A 22,270-nucleotide genomic window follows, 5' to 3' on the forward strand; every position below is an offset into this window, starting at 1 on the left:
ACTTTTACAGATATGGATCAACGATGCCAAGGAAACGCGTTCGCTATTGAATCGCATATCGATACTCCGCTAATCTATAACCATGAGTGACAGCGTTACATCGCTATCTGCCCTTCGCTGAAACGAACAGTTCTGGAATCGATATTACAAGCGTAATTTCGAGTACGAAAAGCCAGATAAAAGCGAAGGGTCGTATTAATCGACGGTTGTATATCATATCCACTTCCGAAATTTATGTAAATCTATGCTCGCGTATACTTCCCGCTCTTTATATTTTTCTCACTCTTACGGCGCCGGTACCGTAAAATAATACGCGATAAACACTGGAACGGGACCCGTAATCCAACCAAAGCCTTATCGTACGTACACGATTGTAAGGTTTATTGCGATCATTCAAAAGATACACCACGATAAATCACAGCCGGAATTAACTACATAGAGATCACGATGGCTTTTCCCAGCCCAAGGTTCAAACTTTATTTTGATTTACGCGCGGATAAATCTGCAGTTACTAACGTCGGGTAAAGGTATTGTCTCATACTCTCGTATAGATTGGCTATCATATTGATGAGCACAAAAAAGAGCAAGGGGAAGGAAGAGATTCCTATTTATTGTTTTGGGTCAAACTCCGTAAGAATAAGTATAAGCGAACGTGTTCAGCGAGTCTAAATCACTACTTTATCATTACTTTATCAGTTTGGATCAAACAGTATGTAGTAAAAAAACACGTATAGAGTTACCTTCTGCAAGAATTTCAGGAAAATTCTACGAGCAAACTATGTTTAAAGCAATTTTATTTCATCACTTTTAGCTCAACTATAATAATAAAAATAAATAATGCAAATAATAATAAAAATAAAATATTATAGAATACTATCTTATTTATTTTCGCGTAATTTTTTAAATAAGAAAAAAATTAGAGTTAATCGATAAAGATTTTCGTCTACGCAATCCTGAAATCTGAAAAGAAAGAAAATATCAAAATTAGATTGAGGAAAGAGATAATCGTTTCGATACGTCTTCATCTGACATATAAATAAAGAAAGAGTAGACAAGGACAACGAAATTGGCTTAATCATAAAAGGGATACGTTGAAACGAGATATATCTTGGAGCTATAATAAACTCCCGCAAGTGGAAATACGTGCGAGTCAAAATACGAGCGCATGACGCCGAAAAAAATGCCGAAGAGGAAAATACGAGAGCGCATGATACCATAAAAAAAAAGGAAGGGCGAGCGAACAAAAATTCAAGTAGGAAATAGTATCGCTTTAGTACAAAGAGCCGGAGCGAGTATAAACGATGATGGAAACTTTTTTTTTTTCAAAATATCGGATGTTTGCGAATAAACAATGTTACGATTTCCGTTCATAGAATTTATTGAACTTTTTATAATTTTTACTTCGCAAACTTATTGATATTATAAGATTTTACGCAAATGTATTTTTCTCATATTTTTACCTAAACACATGCCAATTTACATCATAAGTACTATCAATAACCTTTAATTGATTTAAATAAATAAATTACCATTATAGAATACCGACGCATAATTCGGTGAATACTAATAATAACTAATAATTATTGATATTACGCAATTGAAAGTAATTTAACTTATGGATTGTAAAATGTAAATTGTGCATTCGTTTACGTAATTAAAAATTGCGCGATTAAAATTTTTAAGTAAAATATATTAACTTTACGAGATACTCGAAGATTTATGGATTCATATTATAATATAAACGAACTCACTTTTCCGTAAAGCAGATTCGACATAAAATAGCGAGGGGATCAGCAAAAGAAGTATAATCCACGCAATACATGAATGGTAGAGATCAGGTTCACGTCAAATCGTTAATGTCAAATCAGATACATGATGGACATGACATCCGACAGACTTCTGAAGCGCGGTTTCACTGGGTTCAGCAATTTTCTTGTTCCGAATCGCTGTGAGATATTTCTCACATCTCTCTTCGTTTCAAGAACATTAAAATTGGAATGGAATAGTGAAGTTAAAGTTAAAAATTTACAGACAAAATTAAATTTCACCCTATATCTTTTCATTAAGCAACTCTTTCTCACATATACACATTTCGTAACACGCATATGCGAAATAGTGGGCCGGAATCTGAACAACATGTGTTTGATTTTTCAACCAATAACTATTAAAAAAAACGACACAGACAACATTAACTTCTACATATTTCTGCAACTTTTTTTATGGAATGTGTGCAACATTCCACTGTTTTATTTTTATCATATCTCTCGTTTAATTTTTGCTAGTATCAATCTAACGTATGCTAGAAGAGAGAGGGAGGGAATTTAAACGAGAAAAATGAGATAAAGATAAAAGAGTGAAATGCACATTGAGAAAAAAGTCGAAATACATGTTCAGATCAAGCAAATATTACTCGTGACGTTTTCTTCAATATTTATTAGTTAAAAATTTAACTGTAATGATAGACATTTCTATATCTCATTGTTCTTATTAGATGATTTATTTATGCTAAAAATAAAATTTTATTTCGTTATATTTAAATAAGTTTATTTCAGTGAAACAAACATTATATTGCGATCTTTTAAATCAGATACAACATACTGACAATGAGAGAAAAAATGTCTTACAACAACAAAATTTTATTTATTATAAAAAAATTATTTACTCTGTGGGTCCCAATAGCTTGCAGACAAATTATGAATTTCTTAATTGAAATATTTATGTAATTAAAATAAAGAAATAACTTTTATTCGGGTAATTTTTTCTTGCAGTTATAGAAAATATTTACTGTTAAACTATTTTTATACTTAAAATAATCATATTTTTTTAATCTAAGAAAACAATTTAATTAAGTTTAATAATATTATTAGTTTATTCGTAAAATCATTATTTAAATGTTAAAAATGTAGAAATACAAAATTATATACTTAAGATAATACGTTTATTACTTAAAAGTGAAAATTTTTGCTTAAACGAAACCAACCTCTCTAAATTTTTTAGAGTGGAATTTCATCTAAAAGAGTGGAATTCCACTCTAAGAGTATGAAAATCTTGCCACTCTTTATCAAGATTTTCACACTTTTAGAATAGGATTCCACTCCAAAGATTTTAGAGAGACGCTTGCATAAAAAAAAAGGTTTCAAGAAAATGTATTTTTTTTTATTTTTTATTTAAAACAATTTTTCTCCCAATGCAATCGTTACCACTTTAGAGATTTTCAAAAGTAGCAGCTCTCTTTTTGCAGATTGCGTCTAATTAAAATATTATCAAAATATAATATCCTATCTCAATCTAATTCGTATCATTTTTTACATCGACGTCTCACTTGATTCTCGCGCGAAAAGAATCGGAGAGATACGTATTGTACCTCGAATTTAGACGCACAAATACGATCAACAGAGAATATAGCCTCTGTTTACGTTCTTCAAGTTTAGACGTATATCGTACGTATATCGTCCAGTTTGAAAGCTCTCGGTGGCGCGTATGAATGGCGCAGGGAACGAGCGGGACGAACGGGCCGGCGGCGGACGCGCGGCCACACAGAAAGAAAGAAGTGTGCGCGCGTGATAGGAGAACGGAAATGGCTTACGAAAGCCAAGTCGGAGCTAAGTCGCGTGATTCTGAAAGGGTTGAAAGAGGCGTGGAGAAGCACTAAGCCGAAGATCAAGAGGGAAAGAACCGGTGAGGAGAAGAGGACAACGGTACGACGGGGGGCGAGAGTGCGCAGGCGGCACTCACTGCCAGGGTCACTCTCGTCGCACTCGCGACCATTCCGTAGCGGCGCGACGCGAGGCGACGCGACGCGCCGCGACGCTGCCGGTCCTCTTCTCCAAGCTAGACGCACTTCAGTGCGCCGCGAGAGCGCTCCGAAACCGCTTGTTGATCTTACGCCTCCCGGCTCGCAGCGAGCAAGGCCGCGTCGCCCGTGGTAAAAAGCTTTAAGGAAAAGTGCGAAATCAGCCTGCCGAGAGTTGCGAATAAACGTCAGAAAGTAAAACGTGCTATGGAATGAAAGAAATAATATTTAACGATCAGCGAAGAGTGGTGCATCGTTGAGACTCTTCGGCTTCAAATCACCAGTGTTCATCGTGTAAACTAAAAAACTGGTCACCGATAAACTTACTAATGAGTGCGCAGTCGATAAATAACGACGATAAATAATGAATAAATAGTACACTGAATAAGAAATAAATATAAATGGTTAAAAAAAAGACTGTTAACTTCTAGCAGAATTATTAAGAAACGGTTGCCAATAAAATTATTAATAAATGATTGGAGAGAGGGAAAGAGTACAGGATGCTCCTAAAAGAAGTGATCATGTTCAAGATTGTTGATGGATTTAATGTGACTTAATATTAACAGTCAGTATGGTAAACATTATCTGGATAGTTAATTACCCGTGTTTGCCAGCAAGATTAATGTCAGCAAGACTAATAGTGGTCCGAGACTGTTAATGATCGGTAACCATAACTCGAGCTTATACATGTGCGCTTATCGAATTAGCAGTAAATGAAAATCAATATTCCAATCAAATTCAATCTTATTAATATATCAATATTCGTTATTCGAATTATTAATAAAATAAGTAAAGTCTGATGTGCAGCTAACGTGAAAAGTAAGTGCTATTAATAAAATCTAGAAGAAATTTTATTAGATTTTATTAGAGACAATATGAAGTCGCGCGCAACTCCACTGGATGCGGATTTCAACAGTAATCCTAGTTGTTAACGAGTGAGAGTGAAGGAAAGCGTGAATCAGTGATTACGAGTAACGTGAATCGACACTTCGCATATTTGCTTGTTTCGCGGTAAAGCTATTTTCTCTTTTTTCTCGACGAAGAAGCGAAAAAGAGTTAATGGACAACGAGACTCCCGGGATCAAAAAAATCATTAATCTAAAACTTTTTCAAAAGAAAAACCAGAACTTATTCGAGCCGATCAAAGAAGCTGATTTCGCGAATATAATCCATCGGGGACGTAGAGGGACTTCTCTTCTTTTTTTTTGAGTGACAAAGTGATCCATTTACGAGGAAACAAGTGTATTAATGAACGGATATCGTAAAGATATACCAAGTCGCACAAAAGACGATCAACCGAGAACTTTTTCAGGAATTAAAACTAATCTTACTTAAGACTCCGAGAATCCTCGGTTTGTTAAGACTTTTCCTTTTTCTTCATTAAAATAGATTACGGTACACTGAACAATGAAGAAACAAATTGATGAAAAAGTTCTCTATGAAAAATAGAGGATTTCACTTAAAAAAACAGGCACTTCGGAGCTTGTTTCGTGAATCCATTAGCTCTTCGATTCAAAGTAGAATCGCAAATTTACAAATTGATTCGGCACAAATTCCAAAAATGTGTGACTCATTGTAATGCGATGAATAACCGAGGAGCGGAATTAAGTGATACAAATCCGTGATTTGCGTGTTTGTGAACAGTAAAGGAGCGCTGAGAAACCCTCTTCGAGGAAAGCAGAGTGACTCACCGATGAGCAAGGACCAGCAATATCTTCGAGCGCGGAATTTTCAACACGTTTCACGAATTTTCGAAGGAAGTGCATTAGCAGGAGCAAGGAGTTCGTCGATGCATCTTCCCTGCTCCCGATGGACAAAGTTATGATTAAGTTCGATATCGCGGAAGTGACATATAATTCCACATGCTCACGCAACTTACCGTGGTGAGAATGCCAGGTGACACAATGATAAAGTTCAAGTGTCGCATGATCGACGAGGAGACTAACGACAGGTGATTATATGCAGATGAAATCCTCCCTTCCTCCCCTCTTCCCCCCCCCTCCCAATCGAGATTTGCGAGATCTCATCGTGTTCGCCACGGACGTGACACTCTTCTATTAATAGTTTCGCGAACAAAATTTCACGATAATCTGTGCGAACAGCAATTTTACACACGAGTAGTAACGCGACGGCGTCAAAGAGAGTCGTAAATTAACATTTTTCACGAGCAAAATTTTGCGTACTAATTGACGTGCAGTGACATTCTTTATTGTATAAAATCTTTATAATTAGATATTCTCTGTTTCGTATCGAAAACTTAGATTTGCCACAGTGCAATCTTGTCGATATAAAAAATAGATCAAGAATCATTTATCAAAATTATTACAAAAATTTAAATTCTATGCATTCATACTATGTAATTAATCAATTAAATAGAATTGTTTACTATCAATTAGAGGAATTTAAATTTCATAGTACGGACAAATGCAAAAAAAGTGTTCAAACGGCAAAACTCGAATTTATTTATACGAAAAAAATATATAGGTGAGCAAATAGATGAAAAAAATGAAATAATACATTTATTCAAAGAAACTCAAATAAAATATTATGAACGTTTCAATTTTACTTGTAAGTCTTCTTCAGTACGAAAAAAGATTAATATAAACAATAAAAATTAAAAACTAAAAAATATTGTCCTACAAATTAATTGTAAACTCATTATAGATTAAACGTACATAAATTTTACATAATCGAAATGAGTTACTGTCATCTTTAATTACAAAATTCACAACAGTTAAATAATCGCTAAAATATTTTTTTTTACTCATTGCTAAATGTCCATTTATTTCACCTAATTATTTATTTGTTGCTGATCTTGGATTCAGAAAAGTCTACTTCTCTGGAAAGTGTGGAATCTGTTCTATCTTTCATAGTACAGTAAAAAAAGTAACTTCAATATACAAAGATCACATAAATATTCAATACACGAATATTATAAATATTAATCTTGAAATTCATAAGTCACACAATGAAAATTTAAGTCTGACCTTATTCCTTTTATATGTATATAATTCAGTTTGATAAATTCGTTTTTCATTGAAACAAAGTATACTTTTTGTGATGAAGTAATATCAATCACAGTGTTGTGACAATATATGTATATTACAACTAGCGAGAAATTTTAAAAGACAGAAACTTCAAAATACATTATACATCATCGCCGTAAGCCAGATATTCCCTTAATTGCGTAATGCATTAGCTCATTGAGACGGAAAATGGCTTCTTCTTATCCAGATGCTTCGCAACAATGCATTATGACTTTCGTACATTATTGCGCTTGGCATCACAATTCTTCTCATGCATTTTATATATTTATACATTTTACATTTTATAATTCGTTATCTAATGTAACTTACGAAGAAAATACCTACGAGTTTTATGAAAAATCAGAATTTACTAAAGCAAGCGGTTTATCTCGGATCTCCATTTCCTTCACGTCACTTTTCTCGACATAACGAGGCTGTTCGGCCATCAACTTAACCGTCGAATTAACCCTTAGAGCGCTTGTCTGGTTGTCAATCCAAAAAGACGCTCTTTTTCTTCTTCTTCAAGAGCATCTTGGCACATATCGAAAAAAAAACGTATCTTCGTAATATTATATGACGTCGTATTAAAATGCTATACTAAATAGAAATCAAAATTATATTGAACTCGTATTATCGATTACAAAAAAAAAAAAATTATCACATTGTGATACTAAAAAAAGTGATGTGATAGACAAACCATAAAGTTTTATTTGAAAAATTGTATAAGTGCAACTGTGCTCTTTTATTGCGATCTCCCACATTCGCGTAACATATCGAAACGAAATATAGAAACTAAATATAGCGAAAGTCATCACACGGTACATAACGAGAAAAGTGACACGGATAAAATGTAACGCTTTCTTCAAATAAATTTTTTTCCCATAAAAACACTGGATCGCAGGAATCTATGACCTTTGGCGAGATTTATTGCGATCTGAAATTGCGCAACGTAATGAGGAAGCATTCGAGAAATAAACGTCGCGAGCGAGATTAAATCATGATGCAGCGGGAAAAGCGACAAAAACAAACGGAGTGACAAATTATGAATACGATAAAGAGAATCGAGAATTCTCATATATGGGTTTTAAAACTCTCGATCGCATCTATGCGTAATAAAGCAACGAAAGACAATTAAGAGGCAAACGTTGAAAGAGGAAAAGAAATATACGACGGAGAATTACAAAAGTAACAAAACATTTGTACAAATGGTACAGCTGTGAATTCATTATCAAAGATTCAGCTGCAATCGCCAAAAGGAAACTGTATGTTCTATTCCAAATGTGTAATTAATTGTTAATAATATATGTATATTAATATCACAAATATTAACTGAATCTAATTTCTTTATCTAAACATTTGATATTTGATTTTAATTTATGAGTTTGATAATGATATTGTAAAATTTAAAATTTTATTTAAAAAAGACAGATTACTAAAATAATAGAGAAATAAAGAAACAAAGAAGTAAAAAATAAATTGATTTTGATAAAATTAATAAAAATTGTGATTATAAAAAGTACTCTGAATTATTATATTTTTTATCATCAGATCTTTAAATGTGTAATTAATGTCTTTCTTTAGCAAAGTTTTTAATTTTTAAGACATGAAAAGTATCACATTTTCTATTAAAATACAATCAATTTCATAATAGACAAATTTTTCTGAACAAATCATTTTTCATTGTTGATTTCATATTTTTATTTTGTCAGCGGTTGCTACAATCTTTATTAAACTACGGTTCGCCCGAAACTTTTTGCAGAAGTTATAAAAAAACGAGAGTTTAATGCATTACCGCCATGAATAATCGACAACGGTACAACCGACCTTTAAAGGCAGTAATAAAGCAAGATCTCTAAGGATTCATAGCTCATAATGTCTATATCTGCATACGCTCTTTTAGATTATTAACCGTCAGAGAAAGACTAGTTATCATATAAATAGCCAGCTATAATACAAATATAAGACCAGAAAATTTATGCATCCAATATTTACGAGCAGATCGATAGGTGCAAGTGCATCGAGAGATGCACTCAATTAATGATTTGAATTATGGTTCGATCCTGGTCAGATAAAATTACACGTGCAGAAGATTATTCCGTAATATCTACAACATCTAGATTATCGAATTTCCAAATCCTAAAATGTTATTAAGACAAATTTATTTAAAGCCATATAAAACTTTTGCATCATCTAATTATACATTTAAAGTTTATTAAAAATTTTTGAATTTTTAATATACCATTTTTTAAATTTCTTCAAAATAAAGAAGGATGTATGAAAATAGTCAAAATTGCCATCAAGTAAAAACTTAAAAAATTAATTCCACAGTGTTCCTTGATATATATAAAAGAGAAAAATAATATTTATCATGTAATGCCGGAAAATGCATTAAAATTGCTGATAACAATAAAATATACAAAATACGTAATGCAAACATGACATTAGGTTTCAATTTTCTTTATTTTTAAATAATCAGATTTGTACATATTTTAATGTATATTTACGCTCATTTTCAACATACAAAACAACAATTTCTAATAAAGTAAAAGAAAACATACTATTGTGTATAAGTCTGTATGCAACATGCATCTAAAAATGAATGTAAATGTATGTATTAAAATATAAACAAGACTAATCAAATAAAAATAAAGGAAAATTGAAACATAATCTCACGTACACTTTACGTATTTTTGCATTTTATTATTATCAATAATGTTTTCCCTGCACTTTTCGGTACTATAAATATTATTTTTCTCTTTCATATGCATCTCTCAAGAAACAATTACATAAACACAATTACATAAACACATCAAAAAATAATTGTGGAATTGGTTTAAATTTCTGCTCGGGACCAAGCAGACTTTTAGCTATTTTCTTATCACTTTAATTCCAATTTTAAGAAAAAATTTACAAAGTTCTATTCGGTGGAATAAATAAAACACATAATCTAAAAAATTATTACGCATCATAATAATCATACATTAATTATTTAATCCCTTACTGTCTCTGTAGGCTTTTTCATTCAACATATTTTTTAATAAAATTCTCGTTAAAAACAGCTTGAAATTCGTCAGAAGAAATATTCTCTTTCATTTCAATGCAGTAAAAATAATATAATTATTCTCTTGTATATAATTAATTATAATATAATTAATTTATAACAATACATGGTTTCTGTATATACTAATTACTAATGTAAAAAGAAATTAATTTATGAAATTAATTTACAAACTTTTGTGTTGTGCTATGAAAAAGGACGTTTTACACGAGAAACGGAGAGAAAAAGGAAACATTGTTTCATCACGCGTTAATCCACATTGTTACCGCCATGGTCATTCCGCGCGTCGCGTTTCTCCAAAATTTCATTAGCAACCTAAACGAAAACTGGATCCGTTTTAAACTCCGTAATGGCTAATTATAGAAGACATGATCGTCACGCTTTTGTTAAACTGTTGTAATTGCATCTGCGATGACGAAATAAAACTGTTTAAAACTGGAGCGAACAAGCTTTAATAAATTATCGAGCGAAAATTTAACAACTTTATCGATACAACTTCCGTTTCTGCCTGACAGGATTAACGCAATAACGAAGGCACGTAATGGCTAATGGCAACGGGGGCTCAACAAAAGTATCGTCATTATTTTATTTTCTTTTCATTATTTATTATTCCGATTACGCGAAATAAGACGAAAATTATGTAAATCATCGGATTGGCAGAATAATTATTTGACTGATTGCTGCGCCAATTATTTTGATCGTTTATCACCGAGTATTTTCTGATCGCATTAAATTTTAATGACGTGCTTTTTTCGCGAACTTTGAAATCAAATTTACATCTGCGCGAGAATCAGCTGTTGTGCCTAATTTCTCTTATAAAATATCTTCTAATCTTTTAAGATATAAAATTTTTATATCGTAATAAAATATTCAGTTAACTATGTTTCTTACATTATAATAAAAAAATTTTATGTTATATTAAAATAATGTTTAGTTAACTGTCTTTTATAAATATTAAATTATAAATAATAATCTCTATAATAAATTTAATACAATTTAGCAAAATTTAACGTACACGCCAGAGGAGTAACATTTTCCTCTCGAATTATATAAGAACAAAAGAATCAATTCACGGAGAAGTTGATTATTGCAACTGAACGACCACAGGTCGACCTTCGGCCTTCAGTCTGACCCGGAAAATTGATATGAAGCCGGATCGCATCCTGCGAAGAAATTCGATCGCGTTTTACTCTTCCAGGATTCAGTTTTTAAATCCGCTTTTTTCAGCTCGCGATGGCACGGGCTTCACAAAATTATTTTTGTGATATCCTTTTGTCGTGCGAGGGGCGCGCTATATAGCATAGATAAATTCACTCACAAGTGATCGGGGCATCCTTCGCCGTTGCATTCCCGCTGCCGTTGCAACCGCCATTGTACGCACGCCGTTGCATCTCCGCCGAATTGTTCCATTGTTCCGAAAACAACGCTCACTCGCGCTGACGCATCGATCGGCAAGGCGCCGTTAATTACAATCGTACGCTAATTAGCATTACAATCGCGGCGTTCTCGCCGTGATTCGGACAAGCGAGTAACAAGAGACGAAACCCATCGTCGTTCCGTTTGTTCAGACGCGGAAAAATTCGGCCGGCACAGCGATCCGCGCGGTAATGCGATCTCGTCGCTTCTCCGCGACGGCACTCCTAATTAAAGTCACGATCAAATTCGCGCTCAAGTCTTTGGCTTCATTCCATTCTTGTTTATGCCTGCAACGAACAATAAAGAATGACGCCAGTAGCGCTTTGAACGTGAATCGGACCGCGGCTTTGGTCAGGAGAACGGATATCTTAACCTCTAAACTTTAACGCGCTTTACGTTACATAATCGCAATAACCGTTTTGATCAGGTTGAAGACGTGTGTCCATAGTGAAACACAAAAGGCACTTTAACACTCAATACCTCGCTTCGCGAGGCAGACGGTCACGTTTTGATACGAGCGAGAAAAATACGACGACGATCGCGCGCGCGATACGCCTCGACGGAAGACGTCGCGCGACCAACTTCATGCCGTACGTAGCGCGGCTCCGCGAGAATCGCGAAATCGAGTGGAAAATCGAGAGATATTAATCGATCCGTCTCGCGTCACTCGATCCGCAGTATCCGCATATCTGCATATCGCGCGGTCCACGGACGGAATTCACCGGCGGGAACAGATGGGGGATAAAACGCGATCGGCGCCGCGATGCGTATGCATACGCGGGCGACAACGCACGTTTGGAACGCGACGCTCCGTGACGTCGTGACCGTGACCGTGTGAGTCAAAACAAGTGACGGGCCGGGGGCGGAGAGAGTGGCTTCGTAAATAACCTCATCCGGCGGCTCGCGCGTACGCGAGGAAGCACGAAAGGCTTCGACTAGTTTACGTGGTAATCTAATCTCGCTTTTGCTTCGCCCCGATGATCTCGCGGAGGATCAGCTCGCGATATATCTGAAGCTCGCCTCACTTCACGCCGGCCTCTTCCTTCTTTCGTTTGACTGTCTTCGATACTTCGCGTCGTTCGGAATCCCTCGCCCAGGTAGAGCACAAAATCATAGTAATAAGATCGACATCAAGTAGAAGTTATTTTAGAAAGGTTATTTTAGGAGTTATTTAGGAAAAGCGTTATGCTCTCAATCATCTTACTTTAGTTGCGTTCGGAAACATCACCCGAGTTATTTTATCCTTGTTATTTTATTCTTGCTCGAACGTTACACAAAGATAAAATGATACCTGATGACACTCGAGTGATGTTTCGGAACGTAGTTTTTGTATTTTTCAGATAGGTTTTGCAGCAGCAATATCACTGATCCTTTGCCTTCTGTGTATTTGTACACGGTTGGCAAATTTGTGTTAAATTTAACATGCCACATGTCCACTTGTGAAAAGAGAAGATAATTTTATAGCTATTTGTAATATCTCTGTTACTAGATGACAGAAAGGGAGTTTTTAAATTTATCAACTGTTCATCAGTCGCGTTACGTGCAAATACAGCTTCGCTTTGTAAAAGCTGCATTTGCATATAATGTGGTCAGTCAATGATCAATGGTGAATGGTCAATGAGGAAACCCATTTGAATTCTAGTACTTTATATAGAGTTATTTGCTAAATCCCAATACACAATAGCTGACATTTATTATAATGCGTTTTTACTTTTGTGCATTTTTAAACTTTTTCAAGAAATACATTTTAACACATATTACCTCATTCTCTTTTTAAACTTAAATGTATTATCACACGAATATTTGTGCACTTGGTTTGTTTTTCAACAATTTATTCGGCCGTACACATTTTGAGTTATCTGCAAAATTAAACAGTAGCACAGAATTTTGCTAACGTAGCCCTCAAATGTGCTGATGCCTCAACAGGCCTAACACAGACATTTTTTTGAAGTTTTCAAATTAAAGTAGTTAGTTTCATTACTAATCTATAGTTTACATGTATTATAGATTTTCTGTATGTGGAAAAGTTACGTGTACGTACATTTGATGTACGTTTATATTTTGACGTTGGCGTATGTATATTTTGCAATATTTTTTCTTTACTTTGAATTCTTATAATTTTATAACAAAACACTGTGTGTTTTTCAACTTCACTATTGAATAATATACAACATTTGGTATTGATATGTAAATTAAAAAAAAAAAAGTAAACCACTGTTAATTAATGTAACGCAAAATTTTTATACAGTTTTATACACTTGGTTCATTAATGAAAATAATTATAATCTGGACCTTTACAAACACAATTAACCTAATTAGCTTAAATATAGCAGGGTTAAACTTCCTGCTGATCAATGGCATGGCTAAGCATAGCTTAGCGTTCAGGAATGGCGCTTACAAGGATGAGTTAGGATAGATGAAAGGAATAAAATATGTATATGCGAAAATTATACATAAAATTTACGTACATTACTACATTGTAAGGCAAACAAATCCAGCTTTTTAATTCTATTTTTTTGTGGAAAACCTCATTTATCTCTGTTTTTCTTCGATTTATTATGCAGTATTGTCATATTTTTGTAAATAACAGTTTTATGCAGTACCGTCATATTTTTGTAAATAACATTCTAAATAATAAATAGTAACAAGAGAATGTAGACTAATATGTGAAAACAAAAATTAAATGGAGATGAGCCTTGTTTGGTCATTTAGTTTCTTGCTGATGTACTATTTTTCACAACAAATTCTGTATTTGAAGTGATAAAAAAATAACACACTTTTATTAGCATCATTATTATTAAATATCCATTTAATATTGTAATATTATTAATTATTATTATTGTTCAATATAAAACTGTTTTACACCGGAAATTTATTTGGTGCACAATTGAATGAATTTGAAAAGGTATATAAAATAAAATCATACAAGAAATATCAGCAAAAAGATTCAGCTGATCAAACAACACACAAAATAATAAATTTTTTGTAATTTTAAGTCTGCAATTCAACAACACATTGTCGAATGTAAACATTAAGTTTCCAATTTAAAATATTACTTATTAATCAAATTATTGTACAAAATGTACATAAGGAGCTATATAATGTCATGCTGTCTCTTCTATACAATAAAATCAAGTTAAATCTCAATTGATACATTTTGAACAATGATTTTGTAAAGAATTCTGATAGTGTAACAATAACATGAATTTTAAAATGACTTTTTAACTAGAAAAATTACACTTTACTAAAATCATTGCGATATTAAGAATTTATCACAAATTTATTCTCAGAAGAATATCAAATAAGATCATACATGTAGAAAAAAAAATTTGTGGAAGAACTAAAATATTCAGTCCAACGCGTTTAACTAAATATTGAGTTGATTCAATTAACTCTTGGTAAAAAATTTGAATAGTTGACATGAATGAAGTATATCTTTTTTCGTGCCACTAAAACGTCATTGTTAAACCGACTCAATGTTTAGTTGATCATATCGGGCTGAATATTTTAATTTTTTAACAAATTTTTTTACATTGCAATAATTTTTCTTAAAATATAGCTTCTATCTGATGTTATCTCGATCTTATTATGATTTTATGTTTTACCCGTTTTCTCTCACATTTTTCTCTCCGTCAAACGCGCAAAATTCACGCGTGATGAAGCGCCAGGTAGAGCGATCGTTCTCAATATCCATTAATTGGCGCGCGCAATCGTGTTTAGCGATGCTTTTATTTCGCTTTTTTTTCCTGGCGAACGTGAGTGGCAATGGAACAATGGTACAAGCGGCAGCATCAGGAAGCAACGAAGCGGTAGATAGCGATATCAGCGTACAACAGAGCAGAAGTACATCGTACAGTGAGTAATCTCAATCGCCACATTTACGGCAGTCTACGTCCTAATGATCATTTATGCAACTATTTATCTTGTTCGCAGTAATGCGAGCTTTCATCGTATTATAAACGCTCATGCGCGCGCTTGATATACGCTGATGCGAATTTATTTATTTGTCCGTCCTGCCACATACGATTGTTTTTATTTTTCCTCGCGCGGGTAGCTCCAGGATAAACGATCAAATAATCAAAAGCTGTGAGAGCATAACGTGTCGGAACATAAAAATGTTATTTATCACGAGTACGTTAGATGCATGAAATAGCGAAACAACACTAACGCGCGCGCACGTAACACAATAAAGCGATGTTTATTCGACCATTGATTTGCAGTGTTTCCACAAGTTCCGTTACATTTTGAACCGTGAAAAATGCAAATCCAAGAAAGACATCTCTCTCTCTAATCTCAGTCCGTTTGTATTACGTTTCAATATGTAAACGCTGCAATTTCGAAACGCAATAGATACGCTTTTGACGCGTCAATTTGAAAGTAAAACGCGCAGCGTGCATCGCATTTTTTTTTACCCCGGTTTATTCATGTAGATACGTGAGGCGGGATAATTTATGGGTAACAAATCGATCGCTCAATAAAAATTGTTTCACCATCGTCCCCCGGAGCAGCATCCATGATTATAAATTCTACCTGTTATAAGACACAAGGGAGATATCTTTTCGTCTTCCTCCTTTCTTCCCTCCGTCTTTTCCTTTCTCCTCCATTCTCCCCTCGTTCTCTCGTACGGCTGAAAACCACTCTGCTCCGTTCTTTGCAACATCTCAAAGTCAAAAGGGAAATGTAAACTGGAGCAAACCCCTTGATCTAACTTCAGCGGTTTGTAACCATCCGCGAGAACGCTGAAAAGATTGTTGAACTACACAAAAGATAGTTAGTCACGAACCCTTTTGAGAAACTTGAGTCCTTGCTCGAAATTACCCGTCTATCTGACCTTTATATCCCTTTTCTAATTAGTACGAACGTTATAAGGAAGAAAAGGAAGATTGGCGACAGTCACAGGCTTTCCGAATATATTGTACTGAATCGCAATGCCGAAGAGTTGTTTGAACGTAAAATTTAGTAGCACACGTTTAGTGGTGTAAGTCTCTTAGATTCTTTGTAGAACAGGATAAAGAGCAAGAATTAATTCAAAAATTTTTTTTCTACTTCCAATACGAAAATATTAAAATATAATTTTTGTCACATAAGGACGTTATTAAAGCTAAAAAAAAATATATATATATATTTATATATGCGTAATAGTACAGAAGACTAGTTTGTTCATTTTCTTATAAAAAAAAATACTCATAGAATTAGCTATTCCTTACGGCTACTTCATCAAACTTAGGTGATAAGGATGATAATGTTCGATCACGGCGGACGAGAATTGCTTTCGAAATGTTGTTCAATCAGGAAAACTTTCGACTGCACTATTCACCACTGTTGAAGAGCTTTCACCGCAATCGCGCTCAAGTTATTCATTGCGCGTTTACGTAATTTGGCCAAATTGCTCAGTGAATATCTTTAGCGCGCGTTTCAAATAGTTGGAAGGAACACTTCCTCGCGAGTCTAAAACCGCAATTTCCTGCCGGCAAATTGAAGCAACGTACATATACTTCAGCTAATTATAGCCAATTCAATTAAATGCAGGGATAATAAAATTAAGTTTAGAATTATCGTAGTTTCGTAAAAACGTTCGGTTTGAGCGAAAAAATTACAAAAAATGGTGTACTTTACAATAAGGATATTATTAATGAAACTTAAGAAAAATATAAAAAAATTCAAAAATATTTATATTAAAAAGTTTAATTAAATCATGTAGATTTTGTGTAAAATTTATAAAACATTTTATTTTTGTAATTTGGAGCTCCACTAATAAACTAACATTAAACAATTAAGAATTAAATAAGAATGGCTCCAAAAATAAATCAAAAATTAAATAATTGTCAATATGAGCCTGACGCTGTTACTCAAGTGACTGATATTAAAGAAAAATATAATATTCATTTAACTCATTATCCATATTCATATAATTACATAGATCGACTACGTTTAAATTATAATATTAAATATTTGTATTCAAATTTTATCAACATAATTTAATAGTCAATTAATTGAAGGCTAACATGAATATTTCAGAAATATAAAATTTGCTATTTATAAATGCGTTATGTCAAATATTTTGGGAGATATGTGAAAGACACATATCACTCAAAATTTTTGCATTATAATTACGTCATAATTTATATTAATTCTTCGCTATATTCTACATCGAATCTATCTACATACAAATTACAAATATAAAATGCTGCAATAGTTTTGAAATATTTTTTCACTCCTGAAATTAATTTATAATTTTTCTTTTTGAAGCAAGACACTTTGTTTATTAGCAGAGAAAATAAAATCGTAGTTCTAATATAGATGGTAGGATTTGCTTATTATTCGATTAAAATCGTATTTTGCCTGGAGACAAATTGTCAAACATTGCCGTGTAATGTCCCACTTATCACTAGTAATTTCTCATGCATGTTACATTTATTTTTATATACGTATATGATGAGCATATTCTGTCAACGCGAAATAATTGAATTTCATCGTATACATCTTGATAGTGTTTAATTTTTTATGTCGCCACTTGCATCCGACAATAAGTCTCTTAATCCCTATTTTATCCGTAATAAAAGACACAGTAGGTAATTATTTCGATTATATTATTTATAATAAAAAGAATGAATAAAAGAACAAAAGCCATTTTACCTTTCATCGCCATTTTATGTTTTGCTGACAATGCAATTAACGATTCCGTCAGGAATGCTTTTAAATACGTCATTATCAATTTTATCATTAATTTATACTCGTTCAATAATATTTCATTATTAACAAAACCTGTTACTATATCAAATATAAAAAAGATGCAGATATTTTCGAGAAAGATAAATAAATTTTTAATTTACAAAATAGTTTCTGCAAAAAAAATATTAATTCTACTGGTAAGAAAAACGATTACTTAATTTACTTTTTTTCTTTTCGAAAGTAACAATTATCTTAAACAAAGAATATTTTCTTGACTTATACTTCTCTTAAAATATACTCATTACAAACTTTAAAAAATTTTGTTATTTTATACAAAAAAAAAGAATTTATATTCTTTCAAAGAATAAAATTTTATTGAAAAAAGCCGAAATAATAAGTAAATTAAATTTTTGTTTTAACTTAATACTTATTCTTGATTGATGTAGTAAATCACTAGAATTCAGAATTTATTTTGAATAAAGATGCTTATGACGCATTTATGGTAGCTTTCCGGATATAATTATGTAAATTTATAAAATATTTGAAATAAAAGTAATATTTATTTAATTCAAATAATTTTTCAGCTTGCATTTTTCTGTATACATACAGATTTTTAAGTAAATATTTGTTTTAAGTAAATAATAAATATATTTTAAAACTCTGTTATCAAGAAAATACCGTTTGTAGAGATTATTGATAAAAAAAGAAAGCAAAAAGAAAGTAATCATTTTGCTTAGCACGAAAATAATATTTTTCTGCACAAGCGAACATTATGGAACAGTGTACATACAATGTTACTATCGCGAGATCGTGAGAAAGATCTTTGTTATTTAAATAAGCATTAGTTAGATGAATGGGCCCGTTAATAACTGCGTTCTGACCATTGTCGACCCTCTTTTATCTTTATTGAGATTTATCGAAGAGCCTCGTGTCATCCACTTTAATCTAATGTCGCTTCGTCGGTCAAAATAAGCAATAGCGTATATGGCATTCCGCGATGTGATTTCATTTCCGTGATGTCATTTCTGGGATTTGCGCATTAACTGATTCGAGATACCGTCGTTGCAGCGAAATATATTCGTTCTCTGGGTAATTGATAAAGTTGATCGAATCGCATGGAATTAATTGTGTGCTCCTGATTCAATCAATGTGATACCAGAGAGATCCAATATATATACTTGGTAATAATAATTCGTATTTGTCGACAGATAAGCGTGTTCGTTTCTAATACATATATCCCTACTCCGGAACGCTTGAATTAACATCTTTTAAACTAACGAAGTTACGCAGATGTCAATCATGAATAAATATGTAAATGCATCACGTACACGAAGGACAATATGCATTGTTGCAAACGCGTCACGTAGTTCGATTATCTTTAAACAATAGCTTATATTTCAAAACGGAATAACAATGTCGGATAAAATATTGTTTTTTTTCTGTCTTATTCTGACGGGTCTTATAAAATAGCATATTAAAAAATTTGATGAATTGGAAACGTCAAGTTACAAATAAGCAACAAGATTTAATCTCTAATTAATTGCTGGCGAATTCCAACAATACCATCCCCGAAACTTGATCGAAACGCTCAACTTGAAAAACAAACGCGATATGATTTATATTCAAAGGATGATATTTGCAACTGAAATATCGAGAACTGGAATTACGGAAATATTTATCAAAGTACGCGCGTGTTCTGCAGAAGTAACGTTCTCGCTCCTCGACATTATCCGAGAAACTAATATATATTACACACATATTTCTATAAATTCAATGTACAATTTTCATAATTCAACCGGCAGTCTCTTTGACTCGCGATAAACGAGCTTTTATGAGAAACTGTGATAATTACAATGAAATAATGCCGGCTAAGCGCCGCGGAGTGTAGTATCTGCGTACGTTAATGCAAACGCATTGTAATGCGTACTGCTAAATTCCGATTATCTCGATCGTCCACCGTATTACGGAATAACCAACATCGACTACGTAACTCGCTGTGCTGGATATATGCAAGATCTACGTTGGTATACGTTAGTATACATGTCAATAAGGCAGCATCTCTTGACGCGAAATAGGATAATCCTGTTGCAGCGGTCCTATTAAAAGTGTCGGCGTATATTATGTTTCATGATTATACTCATCGAGGTTCTCTCACGAGTGAGTTTCATGGAAATTTAAACTCCGTTTCTCTCGTAAAAATGGAAATACGCGGATTAAAGTAAATTCCTGTGAAAATAACAGCAAACTCTGCGTGACGACGTGCACCTTCTTCAAATTCGTTTCGTTGAGCATCGTACGGGAATTAAAAAATATTTTAACATTAAGTTTTTGCCGTTTTTAATTAGATATATTATGCTTATGTCGCTCACTAAACGTAATCCGCGTATTGTTTGTCAAAGGGAAAAAACATTTTCGTACAAATAGAAAAATATAAATGTACACGTACGCTCGATAAACGCGTGACGTCAACAATTGTGTCGCAATTCAAACGAATACTCGCGTTTCGTTTATTAACATTGTCAACTGAAGTTTATTAAATCTGACTTTTATCCGGAACATCATTGTGGAACAATTAATTCATAGAAGTAATCAAATATTCGTATGGATAAAATTTTTATGGTCACATTTTCACAATTTCTTTCCATTACTGTTTTTCTGCGGCATGATTTTTAAACAATATTTAATATGCAATCTGTAAACAGCATTTGTCGCAGATATACAACAAATTTGTAACGACATATATCCGAAATTCGTTATTGTTACAAAAAAATGAAAAGAAAATGTTACTTTTTTTTTCTTTTAGTGCTATTTTTGCCGCTCATGTAGCACGTGTCACGCTTTTACACTTTTCATTATTTTTACGTCGAGTTTTCATCTGCATCTAAATTAAAGGAAAACACGTGAACGCTTATGTCAAAGCTTCTAGGTACTCATTAATCACAGAGACGCGATATCGTTTTGTATTTCCTACTTCCTAAACAATACTAATTACAATTGACCACTATATATCATTGTTTTTTCCTACCGAACTATTGCGTAAGTAGTGCAGTGCGCCATCGGCTAAATGACCATTGTGCAAAAAGGGGCTGTTAATAGGGCACGAAAATGGATGTGTCTGAACACTGTATACGAATGTCCGAAATAGGTTTACTCCGAAAACAATGAACGTGGTCTTTCCTGCGATCCACTTAGCTATTTCCGACAATAGCTTTTTTAAAGAGATTTACGATATGTACACAGAATGTCCTAAGAAAATCGTGTTTCTTCCGTACAAGATAAGATTGCATCACGACTGTATTCTTTTTAACAGATTCGTGAAATCCGTTAGTAAAGATTGCTTTTGGTGTTATTAGGATTGAAAAATAATGTAAATTTGTAGTTTTGTTATAATTTATTATTTATTTAATAATACAATCGTCATTGTTTTCTATGATGGTCAGCTACCACTTAATAATTTTTTAATTAAATTTTTAATTTCTTTCTTGAAGAAGCTAAGACTTTAATTCTGTAACACGCTGCTCAACCGCATAACAAAACAAAAAAATTAGAGAATTAGAATGGTAAATACATTGAAAAAAGAATTTGGTAACAGCTACCAAATATTGAGTGAAATAATGCCAATTAAATATTTAGTTAATATAACCAAAAATAATTTTATTTTTCTAAATAATTGGTAAGTTTAATCGAGTTTAATAATATTTACAAAATATTTAAAAAATTATTTTTAGTTATATAAACCAAATATTTAATCGACATTATTTCACTCAACATTTAATAGCTATTATCAAACTCTTTTTTTCAGTGTACTCCCTCATCTATTCGTATTACTCCCGTTAGACTATCATCTTTCCTGAAATCAGAAGTATAATGCTCTTACTGGAGCACTTTTCATGAAGAAAAAACTTTATAAAAGGGATATTTAAAACGCTTTATTCTACTTTTGTCGAACAAAAGTCGAAAGTTAGCTTCTCCGAAAAAAGAATTAAAATTTAATTAAGTACACAACAATCATAGAAAATAATGGCGATTATATTATTGAATTAGTAATAAATTATATTAACAAAATTATATACATAATGTTTAATTAGTTATAAAATGTTTTTATAAAATATATATTTATTAAAATAACATCACTTTCCAATTCTCCTAGCATTACGCGATCTTATCAAATCTTTTAATTAAAAACTCAAAGAATCCTCTTTTCTTTAATAAGTTTGAGATAATGTTGCAGTATAGTTCAGAGAAATAAAAGACACGTATTTTTTTTTAAATACACGTTGGGGGTGTGAAACATCTTTAATAAAA

The 22,270-nt window shown here is 32.7% G+C and overlaps 1 protein-coding gene across 4 annotated transcripts in view; it reads left to right on the forward strand.

Annotated features, from left to right (window-relative positions):
• The first annotated feature begins 3,779 nt into the window (after nucleotides 1–3,779).
• LOC105195979 (FMRFamide receptor) overlaps nucleotides 3,780–22,270 on the forward strand; it is a 60,886-nt gene continuing 42,395 nt past the window's right edge. For 2 of the 4 annotated variants that reach the window (XM_011161664.3, XM_011161666.3), the window contains exon 1: nucleotides 3,780–5,744. The gene's annotated coding sequence lies outside the window, so the exon portion shown is untranslated. Of the gene's footprint in view, nucleotides 5,745–10,838; nucleotides 15,149–22,270 lie in introns of those variants that run through there. The other 2 variants (XM_011161668.3, XM_039455487.1) reach the window with 2 other exon arrangements.

The sequence above is a fragment of the Solenopsis invicta genome, chromosome 12 (genome assembly GCF_016802725.1).
Source record: "Solenopsis invicta isolate M01_SB chromosome 12, UNIL_Sinv_3.0, whole genome shotgun sequence".
Lineage (NCBI taxonomy): Eukaryota > Metazoa > Arthropoda > Insecta > Hymenoptera > Formicidae > Solenopsis > Solenopsis invicta.